We start from the raw sequence: 14,285 nt of genomic DNA on the forward strand, positions 1-14,285 counted from the left end.
TCAACCACAGGACATGCCTCTCATTTCATTATATACTGTAGGTCTGAAACCGGATCATATCGCAGGACATGCCTCTCATTTTATTATATACTGTAGGTCTGAATCCGGATCATATCGCAGGACATGTAGGTCTGAATCCGGATCATATTGCAGGACATGTAGGTCTGAATCCGGATCATATCGCAGAACATGTAGGTCTGAATCCGGATCATATTGCAGGACATGCCTCTCTATTTTATTATATACTGTAGGTCTGAATCCGGATCATATCGCAGGACATGTAGGTCTGAATCCGGATCATATCGCAGGACATGTAGGTCTGAATCCGGATCATATCGCAGGACATGTAGGTCTGAATCCGGATCATATTGCAGGACATGCCTCTCTATTTTATTATATACTGTAGGTCTGAATCCGGATCATATCGCAGGACATGTAGGTCTGAATCCGGATCATATTGCAGGACATGTAGGTCTGAATCCGGATCATATTGCAGGACATGCCTCTCTATTTTATTATATACTGTAGGTCTGAATCCGGATCATATCGCAGGACATGTAGGTCTGAATCCGGATCATATCGCAGGACATGTAGGTCTGAATCCGGATCATATTGCAGGACATGCCTCTCTATTTTATTATATACTGTAGGTCTGAATCCGGATCATATCGCAGGACATGTAGGTCTGAATCCGGATCATATCGCAGGACATGTAGGTCTGAATCCGGATCATATTGCAGGACATGCCTCTCTATTTTATTATATACTGTAGGTCTGAATCCGGATCATATCGCAGGACATGTAGGTCTGAATCCGGATCATATTGCAGGACATGTAGGTCTGAATCCGGATCATATCGCAGGACATGTAGGTCTGAATCCGGATCATATCGCAGGACATGTAGGTCTGAATCCGGATCATATTGCAGGACATGCCTCTCTATTTTATTATATACTGTAGGTCTGAATCCGGATCATATCGCAGGACATGTAGGTCTGAATCCGGATCATATCGCAGGACATGTAGGTCTGAATCCGGATCATATCGCAGAACATGCCTCTCATTTTATTATATACTGTAGGTCTGAATCCGGATCATATCGCAGGACATGTAGGTCTGAATCCGGATCATATCGCAGAACATGTAGGTCTGAATCCGGATCATATCGCAGAACATGCCTCTCATTTTATTATATACTGTAGGTCTGAATCCGGATCATATTGCAGGACATGACTGGTTTATCCCTGCTACACAACAAATATTAGGCTACCATTTATCAAATCACTCATTCAATAGCCAAGCACGCTCGAACGTAAATAGACTGGTAAAATATTTTACAGTATGAGTATGCTGCAGTATTGCTGTGCAATAGGAGCACCACATCATAGCCTGTATACCAAGGCAGGAGATGGAACCACAGTCATCTATTGATCGATGGGTTCTGAACTTCTAAACTTGATCATATGAAATATCCTCATGAAATATCCTCAGTCACTGAGGCAGAGAAAAAGGGGGAACGTAGAACGTTTACGTTCTGTCAGACAGTGTTATTGTTAGACATCAGGGACCCCATGGGAAGGAGAAGGGCCACGGTCGGGTACAAAGTCAACAGGAGAGCCGTGAGTTAGGGAGGAGTGAGGACGTCGGGTGCGAGGTCAGAGGTCAGATGAAGTGAGGAAGAACATATGCCACTAAAGTTTCTGTCTGGCAACAGAGACGTTTTGGCTGTTCAGATGTGTAAGGAGGAGACTTCACCTACATGGAGGTCTATATTCTTGCTCTGGTGGGAACATGTCTTTGGCTGCTCAGATGTGTAAGGAGGAGAATTCACCTACATGGCGGTCTATATTCTTGCTCTGGTGGGAACATGTCTTTGGCTGTTCAGATGTGTAAGGAGGAGAATTCACCTACATGGCGGTCTATATTCTTGCTCTGGTGGGAACATGTCTTTGGCTGTTCAGATGTGTAAGGAGGAGACTTCACCTACATGGAGGTCTATATTCTTGCTCTGGTGGGAACATGTCTTCTTCTGTTCAGATGTGTAAGGAGGAGAATTCACCTACATGGAGGTCTATATTCTTGCTCTGGTGGGAACATGTCTTTGGCTGTTCAGATGTGTAAGGAGGAGAATTCACCTACATGGAGGTCTATATTCTTGCTCTGGTGGGAACATGTCTTCTTCGTCTGTTCAGATGTGTAAGGAGGAGAATTCACCTACATGGAGGTCTATATTCTTGCTCTGGTGGGAACATGTCTTTGGCTGTTCAGATGTGTAAGGAGGAGAATTCACCTACATGGAGGTCTATATTCTTGCTCTGGTGGGAACATGTCTTTGGCTGTTCAGATGTGTAAGGAGGAGAATTCACCTACATGGAGGTCTATCTTCTTGCTCTGGTGGGAACATGTCTTTGTCTGTTCAGATGTGTAAGGAGGAGAATTCACCTACATGGAGGTCTATATTCTTGCTCTGGTGGGAACATGTCTTTGGCTGTTCAGATGTGTAAGGAGGAGAATTCACCTACATGGAGGTCTATATTCTTGCTCTGGTGGGAACATGTCTTCGTCTGTTCAGCTGTCGGACCCTTTAATCATCCTCTGTGAGTTTTTACTCGGTTCATTTAGAACCTAACATGATTAACCAATCACTGAACAACGACTTGTATTCTGCTGTGGTATTGAGGATACTTTTCAATAGCTTGAAAGGACAATCAATCTCGCAGGAGGGACAATCAATCTCGCAGGAGGGACAATTAATCTAGCAGGAAGGACAATCAATCTCACAGGAGGGACAATCAATCTAGCAGGAAGGACAATCAATCTCACAGGAGGGACAATCAATCTCGCAGGAGGGACAATTAATCTCACAGGAGGGACAATTAATCTCACAGGAGGGCCAATCAATCTCGCAGGACGGACAATCAATCTCGCAGGAAGGACAATTAATCTAGCAGTAAGGACAATCAATCTCGCAGGAGGGACAATCAATCTTGCAGGAAGGACAATCAATCTAGCAGGAAGGACAATCAATCTAGCAGGAAGGACAATCAATCTCACAGGAGGGACAATCAATCTCGCAGGAGGGACAATCAATCTCGCAGGAAGGACAATCAATCTAGCAGTAAGGACAATCAATCTCGCAGGAGGGACAATCAATCTTGCAGGAAGGACAATCAATCTAGCAGGAAGGACAATCAATCTAGCAGGAAGGACAATCAATCTCACAGGAGGGACAATCAATCTAGCAGGAAGGACAATCAATCTAGCAGGAAGGACAATCAATCTAGCAGGAAGGACAATCAATCTCACAGGAGGGACAATCAATCTCGCAGGAGGGACAATTAATCTCACAGGAGGGACAATTAATCTCACAGGAGGGCCAATCAATCTCGCAGGACGGACAATCAATCTCGCAGGAAGGACAATTAATCTAGCAGTAAGGACAATCAATCTCGCAGGAGGGACAATCAATCTTGCAGGAAGGACAATCAATCTAGCAGGAAGGACAATCAATCTAGCAGGAAGGACAATCAATCTCACAGGAGGGACAATCAATCTCGCAGGAGGGACAATCAATCTCGCAGGAAGGACAATCAATCTAGCAGTAAGGACAATCAATCTCGCAGGAGGGACAATCAATCTTGCAGGAAGGACAATCAATCTAGCAGGAAGGACAATCAATCTAGCAGGAAGGACAATCAATCTAGCAGGAAGGACAATCAATCTAGCAGGAAGGACAATCAATCTCACAGGAAGGAATACATTTTTAAACGGACCGCTCGTGCCCCGGAAAATGTGTCACCCGTTCATCCCACGGTTTGTGTTGTCAGTCATCGTGGAAACATTTGTGTGTGCTTTTAATATGCACTACAGTCCAATAGGATCCTATTTCATATGCACTACAGTCCAATAGGATCCTATTTCATATGCACTACAGTCCAATAGGATCCTATTTCATATGCACTACAGTCCAATAGGATCCTATTTCATATGCACTACAGTCCAATAGGATCCTATTTCATATGCACTACAGTCCAATAGGATCCTATTTCATATGCACTACAGTCCAATAGGATCCTATTTCATATCTTGGATGGAGGACAACGCATCCGCAGACATCGAATGTTAGCCGTCCTACTACAGCAGGTAAAATCGACAATTTACAATTGGGTATGAGTGTGACGTCAGGGAAAGTTACGAACGCAAGTTAACGTTTCCAAAAGCAAACCAAACAAAAAAATATAATAACTCATGATACGTGTTTGTTGCTGTCATGTGCATTAGTAGCACAATATCTAACTTATTTACATTCGTTTTTTTACCTTACACTTTTATGTTGACGTCTCCCATATTAATGTTGGTTTTAACTTTTCGAAAGCGGATGTACGATCATCGCGAATTAGAATTATGGGTCGTTTCAGGCCCCGGGGTGAACAGAACTGTACACTCGCAAACTCGATCTAAAAGTGCTGAGGGGCTTCCGTTGCCAACTTCTCTTGCTTGGCTAATCATTTAAACCAATGACAAAGATGGCCGCTGGGGGATTCCCCTGAGGGCATAAGGCGAGGGTAAGTGGAGGAGGATGTGTCTTTGATACATTGAAAACACAGCCTGTGTGTGTGTGTGTGTGTGTGTGTGTGTGTGTGTGTGTGTGCCAGATTTTTTGTAAGAAATGTATGCACAGTTGATAAATGAGGCCCCACTGATCTTGCACTAGCCGCAATACAATCTCAACACACACTTATGTGTCTCAACACATTCGCCTAACTTGTATTGCAGCTGGTTGCCTTAATTTTATAAGTTAAATCAACTTCAACAAACATAAATGTAGAATGAGTCTGTTTACTTTATATGTGTAAATGCAGTCATACTCAAAGCACATTCATTATCTATACTGTATATCTTATTGTTCCTTATCTATACTGTATATACTATCATTCATTATCTATTCTGTATATCATATTGTTCCTTATCTATACTGTATATACTATCATTCAGTATCTATACTGTATATCTTATTGTTCCTTATCTATACTGTATATACTATCATTCATTATCTATTCTGTATATCATATTGTTCCTTATCTATACTGTATATACTATCATTCATTATCTATTCTGTATATCATATTGTTCCTTATCTATACTGTATATACTATCATTCATTATCTATTCTGTATATCATATTGTTCCTTATCTATACTGTATATACTATCATTCAGTATCTATACTGTATATCTTATTGTTCCTTATCTATACTGTATATACTATCATTCATTATCTATTCTGTATATCTTATTGTTCCTTATCTATACTGTATATACTATCATTCATTATCTATTCTGTATATCATATTGTTCCTTATCTATACTGTATATACTATCATTCAGTATCTATACTGTATATCTTATTGTTCCTTATCTATACTGTATATACTATCATTCATTATCTATTCTGTATATCATATTGTTCCTTATCTATACTGTATATACTATCATTCATTATCTATTCTGTATATCTTATTGTTCCTTATCTATACTGTATATACTATCATTCATTATCTATTCTGTATATCATATTGTTCCTTATCTATACTGTATATACTATCATTCAGTATCTATACTGTATATCTTATTGTTCCTTATCTATACTGTATATACTATCATTCATTATCTGTTCTGTATATCTTATTGTTCCTTATCTATACTGTATATACTATCATTCATTATCTGTTCTGTATATCTTATTGTTCCTTATCTATACTGTATATACTATTGTGCATTATCTATTATGTATATCATATTGTTCATTATCTATTCTGTATATCATATTGTTCATTATCTATTCTGTATATCATATTGTTCATTATCTATTCTGTATATCATATTGCTCATTATCTATTCTGTATATCATATTGTTCATTATCTATTCTGTATATCATATTGCTCATTATCTATTCTGTATATATTATTGTTCATTATCTGTTCTGTATATTATACTGTTCATTATCTGTTCTGTATATTATACTGTTCATTATCTATTCTGTATATTATACTGTTCATTATCTGTTCTGTATATCATACTGTTCATTATCTGTTCTGTATATAATACTGTTCATTATCTGTTCTGTATATCATACTGTTCATTATCTGTTCTGTATATCATACTGTTCATTATCTGTTCTGTATATAATACTGTTCATTATCTGTTCTGTATATCATATTGTTCATTATCTATTCTGTATATCTTATTGTTCATTATCTGTTCTGTATATCATACTGTTCATTATCTGTTCTGTATATTATACTGTTCATTATCTGTTCTGTATATCATATTGTTCATTATCTATTCTGTATATCTTATTGTTCATTATCTGTTCTGTATATCATACTGTTCATTATCTATTCTGTATATCTTATTGTTCATTATCTGTTCTGTATATCATACTGTTCATTATCTGTTCTGTATATCATATTGTTCATTATCTGTTCTGTATATCATACTGTTCATTATCTGTTCTGTCATACTGTTTACATATCAGCGTATTACTAAGCATAAAACCTCTTATTTTACTTTATATTTTTACTTGACTCTTTAGTGTTGTTATCAACATTCTGCAATGTTGAGTGTTATTACGCAATGTTGAGTGTTATTACGCAATGTTGAGTGTTATTACGCAATGTTGTGTGTTATTACGCAATGTTGAGTGTTATTACGCAATGTTGTGTGTTATTACGCAATGTTGAGTGTTATTACGCAATGTTGTGTGTTATTACGCAATGTTGAGTGTTATTACGCAATGTTGAGTGTTATTACGCAATGTTGAGTGTTATTACGCAATGTTGTGTGTTATTACGCAATGTTGAGTGTTATTACGCAATGTTGTGTGTTATTACGCAATGTTGAGTGTTATTACGCAATGTTGAGTGTTATTACGCAATGTTGAGTGTTATTACGCAATGTTGAGTGTTATTGTTGTACGGTAATGTTGATTGTTATTATTGTACTGTAATGTCGAGTGAGCTAGCACACAAGCATTTCACCGCACCTTTTATACCTTCTGTAAACTGTGGATGTGTCATATACCTGCTGTAAACTGTGGATGTGATGTAACATATACCTGCTGTAAACTGTGGATGTATCATATACCTGCTGTAAACTGTGGATGTATCATATACCTTCTGTAAACTGTGGATGTATCATATACCTGCTGTAAACTGTGGATGTGATGTGTCATATACCTGCTGTAAACTGTGGATGTGATGTATCATGTACCTGCTGTAAACTGTGGATGTATCATGTACCTGCTGTAAACTGTGGATGTGAGGTATCATGTACCTGCTGTAAACTGTGGATGTGATGTATCATGTACCTGCTGTAAACTGTGGATGTATCATGTACCTGCTGTAAACTGTGGATGTGATGTATCATATACCTGCTGTAAACTGTGGATGTGATGTATCATATACCTTCTGTAAACTGTGGATGTATCATATACCTGCTGTAAACTGTGGATGTGATGTGTCATATACCTGCTGTAAACTGTGGATGTGATGTATCATGTACCTGCTGTAAACTGTGGATGTATCATGTACCTGCTGTAAACTGTGGATGTGATGTATCATATACCTGCTGTAAACTGTGCATGTATTATATACCTGCTGTAAACTGTGGATGTATCATATACCTGCTGTAAACTGTGGATGTGATGTATCATATACCTGCTGTAAACTGTGGATGTGATGTATCATGTACCTGCTGTAAACTGTGGATGTATCACATACCTGCTGTAAACTGTGGATGTGATGTGTCATATACCTGCTGTAAACTGTGGATGTGATGTATCATGTACCTGCTGTAAACTGTGGATGTATCATGTACCTGCTGTAAACTGTGGATGTGATGTATCATATACCTGCTGTAAACTGTGCATGTATTATATACCTGCTGTAAACTGTGGATGTGATGTGTCATATACCTGCTGTAAACTGTGGATGTGATGTGTCATATACCTGCTGTAAACTGTGGATGTGATGTGTCATATACCTGCTGTAAACTGTGGATGTGATGTATCATGTACCTGCTGTAAACTGTGGATATATCATATACCTGCTGTAAACTGTGGATGTGATGTATCATATACCTGCTGTAAACTGTGGATGTATCATATATCTGCTGTAAACTGTGGATGTATCATATACCTGCTGTAAACTGTGGATGTATCATATACCTGCTGTAAACTGTGGATGTGATGTATCATATACCTGCTGTAAACTGTGGATGTGATGTATCATATACCTGCTGTAAACTGTGGATGTATCATATACCTGCTGTAAACTGTGGATGTATCATATACCTTCTGTAAACTGTGGATGTATCATATACCTGCTGTAAACGGTGGATGTATCATATACCTGCTGTAAACTGTGGATGTGATGTATCATATACCTGCTGTAAACTGTGGATGTATCATATACCTGCTGTAAACTGTGGATGTGATGTATCAAATACCTGCTGTAAACTGTGGATGTGATGTATCATATACCTGCTGTAAACTGTGGATGTATCATATACCTGCTGTAAACTGTGGATGTATCATATACCTGCTGTAAACTGTGGATGTGATGTATCATATACCTGCTGTAACCTGTGGACGTGACAAATATAATTTAATTTGATTTGTGTGTTTAGGCCTCCTAGTATTAAATCAGAAAGTCTTCATGTAGGCTGTTTAATTTAACAAAATATTGTTAAATAAAACAAATGTTGTTGTTAAATAAAACAAATGTTGTTAAATAAAACAAATATTTTTTAAATAAAACACTTCAATGTTCCTTTTATACTTGTTGCTAAGATGCTTAATTTGCAGCTCAGCTTCTGCCCCCTCACTCCCTCTTTAAGACCCCATATGGGGAATACCCAGCTAGCACATAACGTTCTGACAACCATATGTTTCCTCGAGTTTGCGAGAGCATGGTTGTCCTATGGTTATTTTGCATAGAACCTACCCACAACATTCTGGGAATGGTGCAAGCTACCCAGCTAGCACATAACGTTCTGACAACCATATGTTTCTTCGAGTTTGCGAGAGCATGGTTGTCCTATGGTTATTTTGCATAGAACCTATCCACAACATTCTGGGAATGGTGCAAGCTACCCAGCTAGCACATAACGTTCTGACAACCATATGTTTCTTCGCGTTTGCGAGAGCATGGTTGTCCTATGGTTATTTTGCATAGAACCTATCCACAACATTCTGGGAATGGTGCAAGCTACCCAGCTAGCACATAACGTTCTGACAACCATTTGTTTCTTAGGTGGGAATTTCAGTACTTCGGCATAATGTTTTCTACAGGTTTCCTTGTAGTTCTATGTAAAGTCATGTTCTCAGAACAATTAAGAAAACGTTCTATAAAAAAAACACAAGAACGTTCTAAGAATGTTAAAAGATATACATTCCGTTCTCAGCATCAACAAAACTCTCTCTATCCCCCATCTTGCTGAGTGTGTTCAGGTGTGTTGGCCACACCTGATCTTAATGTGTAATTGTTGCTTTTCAAATGAGCTCTGTTTGAATAGACAAAAATGAACAGCCTTCTTTGCTAGCTCCATCCCGGTGACGCAGTGGGCTAATTCCATGGCTGGAGAACTGAAGCTCATACCGTCCTGTCCATATCTCACTGATGCAGCGCCACAATAAAAATATACATGTGTTTGCATGATAAATGACAGAGGAAAATTTTTATAGGGCGTCATTTGGAACGCACGAGGTGTATGCTCAAACAAGCTTGTTAGCAAGCGCCTTCCCGAAGTAAACCTAATGCTCTTAAATGAGATTACCATCGGCAAATAGCCTTATCCAAGACTCACGGTAATTACAGTTGACATGCAGCCTCACGATCATTTTGTGCCAGGTGCATGGGACCTGACAGGGATCTAGCTTATTCACTAGGAAGCAGGCGGTCGAAATGGGAAGGGACTAACCTGAACGTGTCCAATGAGAAATTATCGGGAACAGTTGGAAAAGGTTTTGCTACGGTTTGCAGTAATGAATACACCCCCAGGCCACTCAAGCAAGAGAGAGAGACAAGCGGTGCGTTTGATAACGAGATTGATTTAGTGGGCTAGACAAGAATGGTTAACAGGCAGCTGTGGTGAATATCAAAAACATGAAGCCAAAATAACGTGTATTATGTGACAAGAGAACGCAAAATAAAAATAATACGACGTGGTATTGAATAAGCAGTTCCTAATTTAGAAATCAGTTTCCCTGAGTGTTGGTAGCCTATAGGCTATTTTAGGTTTAAGTTTATGAATTATAAACAGATTTTATTGTCAAAATAATAGTAGCCTATAGCCTACAGATAAGATCTGAGTGCCTTGAGTGCAGTAACAGTAGCCCACAAGTGATAACAGTCAACGCATAAATCCAGCGCACTTATTTCCCAATGTGGATGGCAAATAAATCTCTGCACTTCAGTAAATAGGTCGTCTCAGGTCTAATGGAGAGAAAAATGCTGGGGTAAATGTTAACAGTAGCCTATAATGGCATAGGCTAGATATCCCGAAGACTCACAATCCCGTCACCGTTAGCTCACCTCCATTGCTGCTTCGGTGGGCTACACCGTAGAATCAACAGGTCCCCCTAAGAAGTCCGCGGTCGCCAGGGGGAAAAAAAAAATCAACATTTTGTCCGTTTTAGAGCTACATGTATGAATATAACATTAATACCATAAACCTAAATGAATTGTATGTTTTAAACCTACGTAAAATACCACAAAATATATCAAAACAGACGGAGATCAACTGTTTTATCAAGCGTGTGCCGATCCGTTTCACACTGTGAGGGACGCATGCGCACCTCACCGGTGATCTTCTGACGTCCTGAAAGCGGACCAGACGCGCACCTGCGACCTTCTCGTCCGTCCTCATAGACTCAATGAAAATACACACTAGTTTTCTTCAGGTAATAAAATTAAGTTTCATCTCAAATTCACTCCAGTAGTTATTTCATGGTGATTGTGATACTATATTCATTTTGAAGGTTTAAAGCTATAGGCCTATCTTTGGACAAGAGAATGCCATTTTCTGACTAAACTCTGACTAAATAAATGAGTCAACAATGCAGATTGGTCCTACACAATAGTAATGTAATTCTATGATAACCCCAACAAATAACGTGGCATAGCATAGGCTCAACAAAAAATATAAACGCAACATGGAACAATTTAAGATTTTTACTGAGGTACAGTTCATTAAAGGAAATCAATAAAATTGAAATAAGTGCCTTAGGCCCTAATCTATGTATTAGGAACACAGGGAATACAAATGCATTTGTTGGTCACATGTACTGTACATTAAATGTAACAGAAGGTAAAGGGGCGTGGATCAGAAAACCAGTCAGTAGGTTATCTGGTGTGACGACCTTTAGTCTCGTGCAGTGTGACACTTCTCTTTCGCATCGAGCGGTGTTGATCAGACGTTTGATTGTGGCCTGTGGAATGTTGTTCCACTCCCTCCTTCAATAGGCTGTGCAAAGTGGCTGGATATTGGGCGGAAACAGAAACGTGGGTAACGTGTCTGGTGAGTGTACAGGCCATGGAAGAACTGGGACGTTTTCAGCTTCCGGGAATTGTGTACAGATCCTTGCGATATGGGGTCCGTGCGTTATCATGCTGAAACATGTGGTGATGGCTGCGGGTGAATGGCACGACAATGGGACTCGGGATCTCGTCACGGTATCTCTGTGCATTCAAATTGCCATAGATAAAATGCAATTGTGTTCGTTGTCTGTAATTTATGCCTGCCCATACCATAACCCCAGCGCCACCACGGGGCACTCTGTTCACAACGTTGACATCAGCAAACCACTCGCCCACACAACGCCATACACACGTGGTCTGCGGTTGTGAGGCTGGTTGGACATATCAGCCAAATTATCTAAAATGACATTGGAGGCGGTTTATGGTAGAAAAATTAACATTAAATTATCTGGCAACAGCTCTGGTGAACATTCCTCCAGTCAGCTAGCCAATTGCACGCTCCCTCAAAACGTGAGACATCTGTGGCAATGTGTTGTGACAAAACTGCACATTTTAGAGCAGCGTTTTATTGTCCCCAGCACAAGGTGGATATGCCACACCTGTCGGGTGCATGGATTATCTTGGGGCAAAGGAATAAATGCTTACCAACAGGGATGTAAGCACATTTGTGCACAACATTTTAGAGAAATACGTTTTTTTTTTGTGCGCTGAATGGAACATTTGCGGGATCTTGTATTTCAGCTCATGAAACGTGGAACCGACACTTTACATGTCGCGTTTATATTTTTATTCAGTATATGTGGATAAAGAGCTTCATGATTAATGTATTCTATTCATACAGCAGATGGAACCCTCTCACACTTATTGAGCCACGATCCAGTTCCGTGTTTTCCTTTGACTTGGTCCCCTCTTCTTGCCCGAGGAGGCATCACCACAAGCCCGCCTGCATCGCTCTGCGCTCCGCTCCACTTATCCGAATCTTATCTCGTCTGAGCATCCACTTCCAAATTGGGTTGTCATTTTTTGACCCCTTTGCTCTTCCCGCGAACAGGTCAACGTGCTCTCTACGTGGACGTTTTTGAAGACCGCTAAGAGAGAGGGAGAGAGAGCTGAGAGAAATACAGAAAGAGACCGAACTGAGAGAGAGAGAGAGAGAGAGAGAGAGAGAGAGCTGGCTTCGTGGATCTTTAGCTATAGTGTTCCCGTCCTCTCTTCCAATCCTGGACTCGTTGCGTTGCGGTCTGTACCCCTTCACCGGTGGCGTTCTGTGAACAGTGATCTGGATACTAAACACTGAGCCGTCGAAAGGTTGTCCGTTAGCCCATGTTACAATCAAGAACTGCGAAGACTATATATCGTATAAGCGTTTTTTTTTGTTGTTATAAGAGGAATCAGAATTTACCTTGACGATATAAAAGCATCGCTGACTTGGAATCAAATTGCTTAATTTTTCATTCATTTGAGGGGATTTTTTTTGCTTCCAAGCAAGAACTCTGGACTGTTACAAGGGAGACGGCGGTTATTGTAAAGACACTGCGCTTTCAATGCCTGGATCTGTGCGCGACCATTGCTGCAGCTTCGTGTGAGATGTGGTAAGTCAATGCATCGTTTTTCTACGATTATGAATGACCTATTTGATGTTAGAATAGAAGTGGCCTGCACTGTGTAGTGGGGGTGATATACGGTAGGCTCGAGCTTCTCCCGTTAGCAGTGTTCGAGACTGATGATGCTCGGTAGCGGTGACGGGATGGAATGGGCGTCGCTCCCTGTCCCCGCGCGAGGTGCTGGTTAGATACGCTCACATTCCTAACGCCTTATCGCTCCTCCAAATAAATCCATAGAAACACATTTTCCTTATTTACCTTTCCTCAGCTAACGTTTCATCAACATGTCCGCCGCTCTGCGGGTAATAACAAACACAGTAATCTAGTTGTTTATGGCGTTTGAAAATAGCTGCTCCTTTTCGTGTCTCCTGTGTGGGTGTCATGAGATTCTATTCTCACCGCTCTATCATGGTTCAAAACAACCCGAGATGGGCTGCGGTGCGGTGGGAGAGAGACTCGGGGGGGGGGGGGGGGGGGGGGTGGGATGGAAACATGTTGTTATGGCAGCCATATCCAGCCACTTGTGTGTTGTTCAGAAACCTGAACGCTCCATTTTCATCCAATAATACCAGATGGATTCAGTAGGTTTCGTGAAAAATCAACAAGGCCAATGTTTCAGGAAGTGCCCGGTGTGACTTGAATGAATTATAAACCTCTTATTTATATCAAGGCACAAATGACCTTGATTTTATGAACAGCAAAAAAAAAATGCAGCGTCCGATATCGATCAATAACGAAATCAATAACATGATAGACTGGTAGGAGATAATGTCATGTCGTTATTTATCATCCACTGACATGGATTGCCACTGCATATGATCCTCTAAGGCTTACATTCCAGATGGCACCCTATTCCCTACATAGTGCACTACTTTAGACCAGAGCTCTATGGCACCCTATTCCCTACATAGTGCACTACTTTTGACCAGAGCTCTATGGCACCCTATTCCCTACATAGTGCACTACTTTTGACCAGAGCTCTATGGCACCCTATTCCCTACATAGTGCACTACTTTAGACCAGAGCTCTATGGCACCCTATTCCCTACATAGTGCACTACTTTTGACCAGAGCTCTATGGCACCCTATTCCCTACATAGTGCACTACTTTAGACCAGGGCCTTTATGGGCCCTGCTGAAAA

At 40.3% G+C, this 14,285-nt stretch overlaps 1 protein-coding gene across 1 annotated transcript in view; it reads right to left on the reverse strand.

The window, feature by feature from the left end:
* Positions 1 to 10,842, reverse strand: part of LOC139375515 (multiple PDZ domain protein-like) — a 108,160-nt gene extending 97,318 nt beyond the window's left edge. Inside the window, exons 1-2 of the mRNA XM_071117348.1 lie at positions 10,764 to 10,842; positions 10,596 to 10,642 (exon numbers count right to left, since the gene is read on the reverse strand). The gene's annotated coding sequence lies outside the window, so the exon portion shown is untranslated. The remainder of the gene's footprint in view (positions 1 to 10,595; positions 10,643 to 10,763) is intronic.
* Between the last annotated feature and the right edge of the window lie 3,443 nt (positions 10,843 to 14,285).

This window comes from Oncorhynchus clarkii, chromosome 19, assembly GCF_045791955.1.
Source record: "Oncorhynchus clarkii lewisi isolate Uvic-CL-2024 chromosome 19, UVic_Ocla_1.0, whole genome shotgun sequence".
Classification (NCBI taxonomy): Eukaryota; Metazoa; Chordata; class Actinopteri; order Salmoniformes; family Salmonidae; genus Oncorhynchus; species Oncorhynchus clarkii.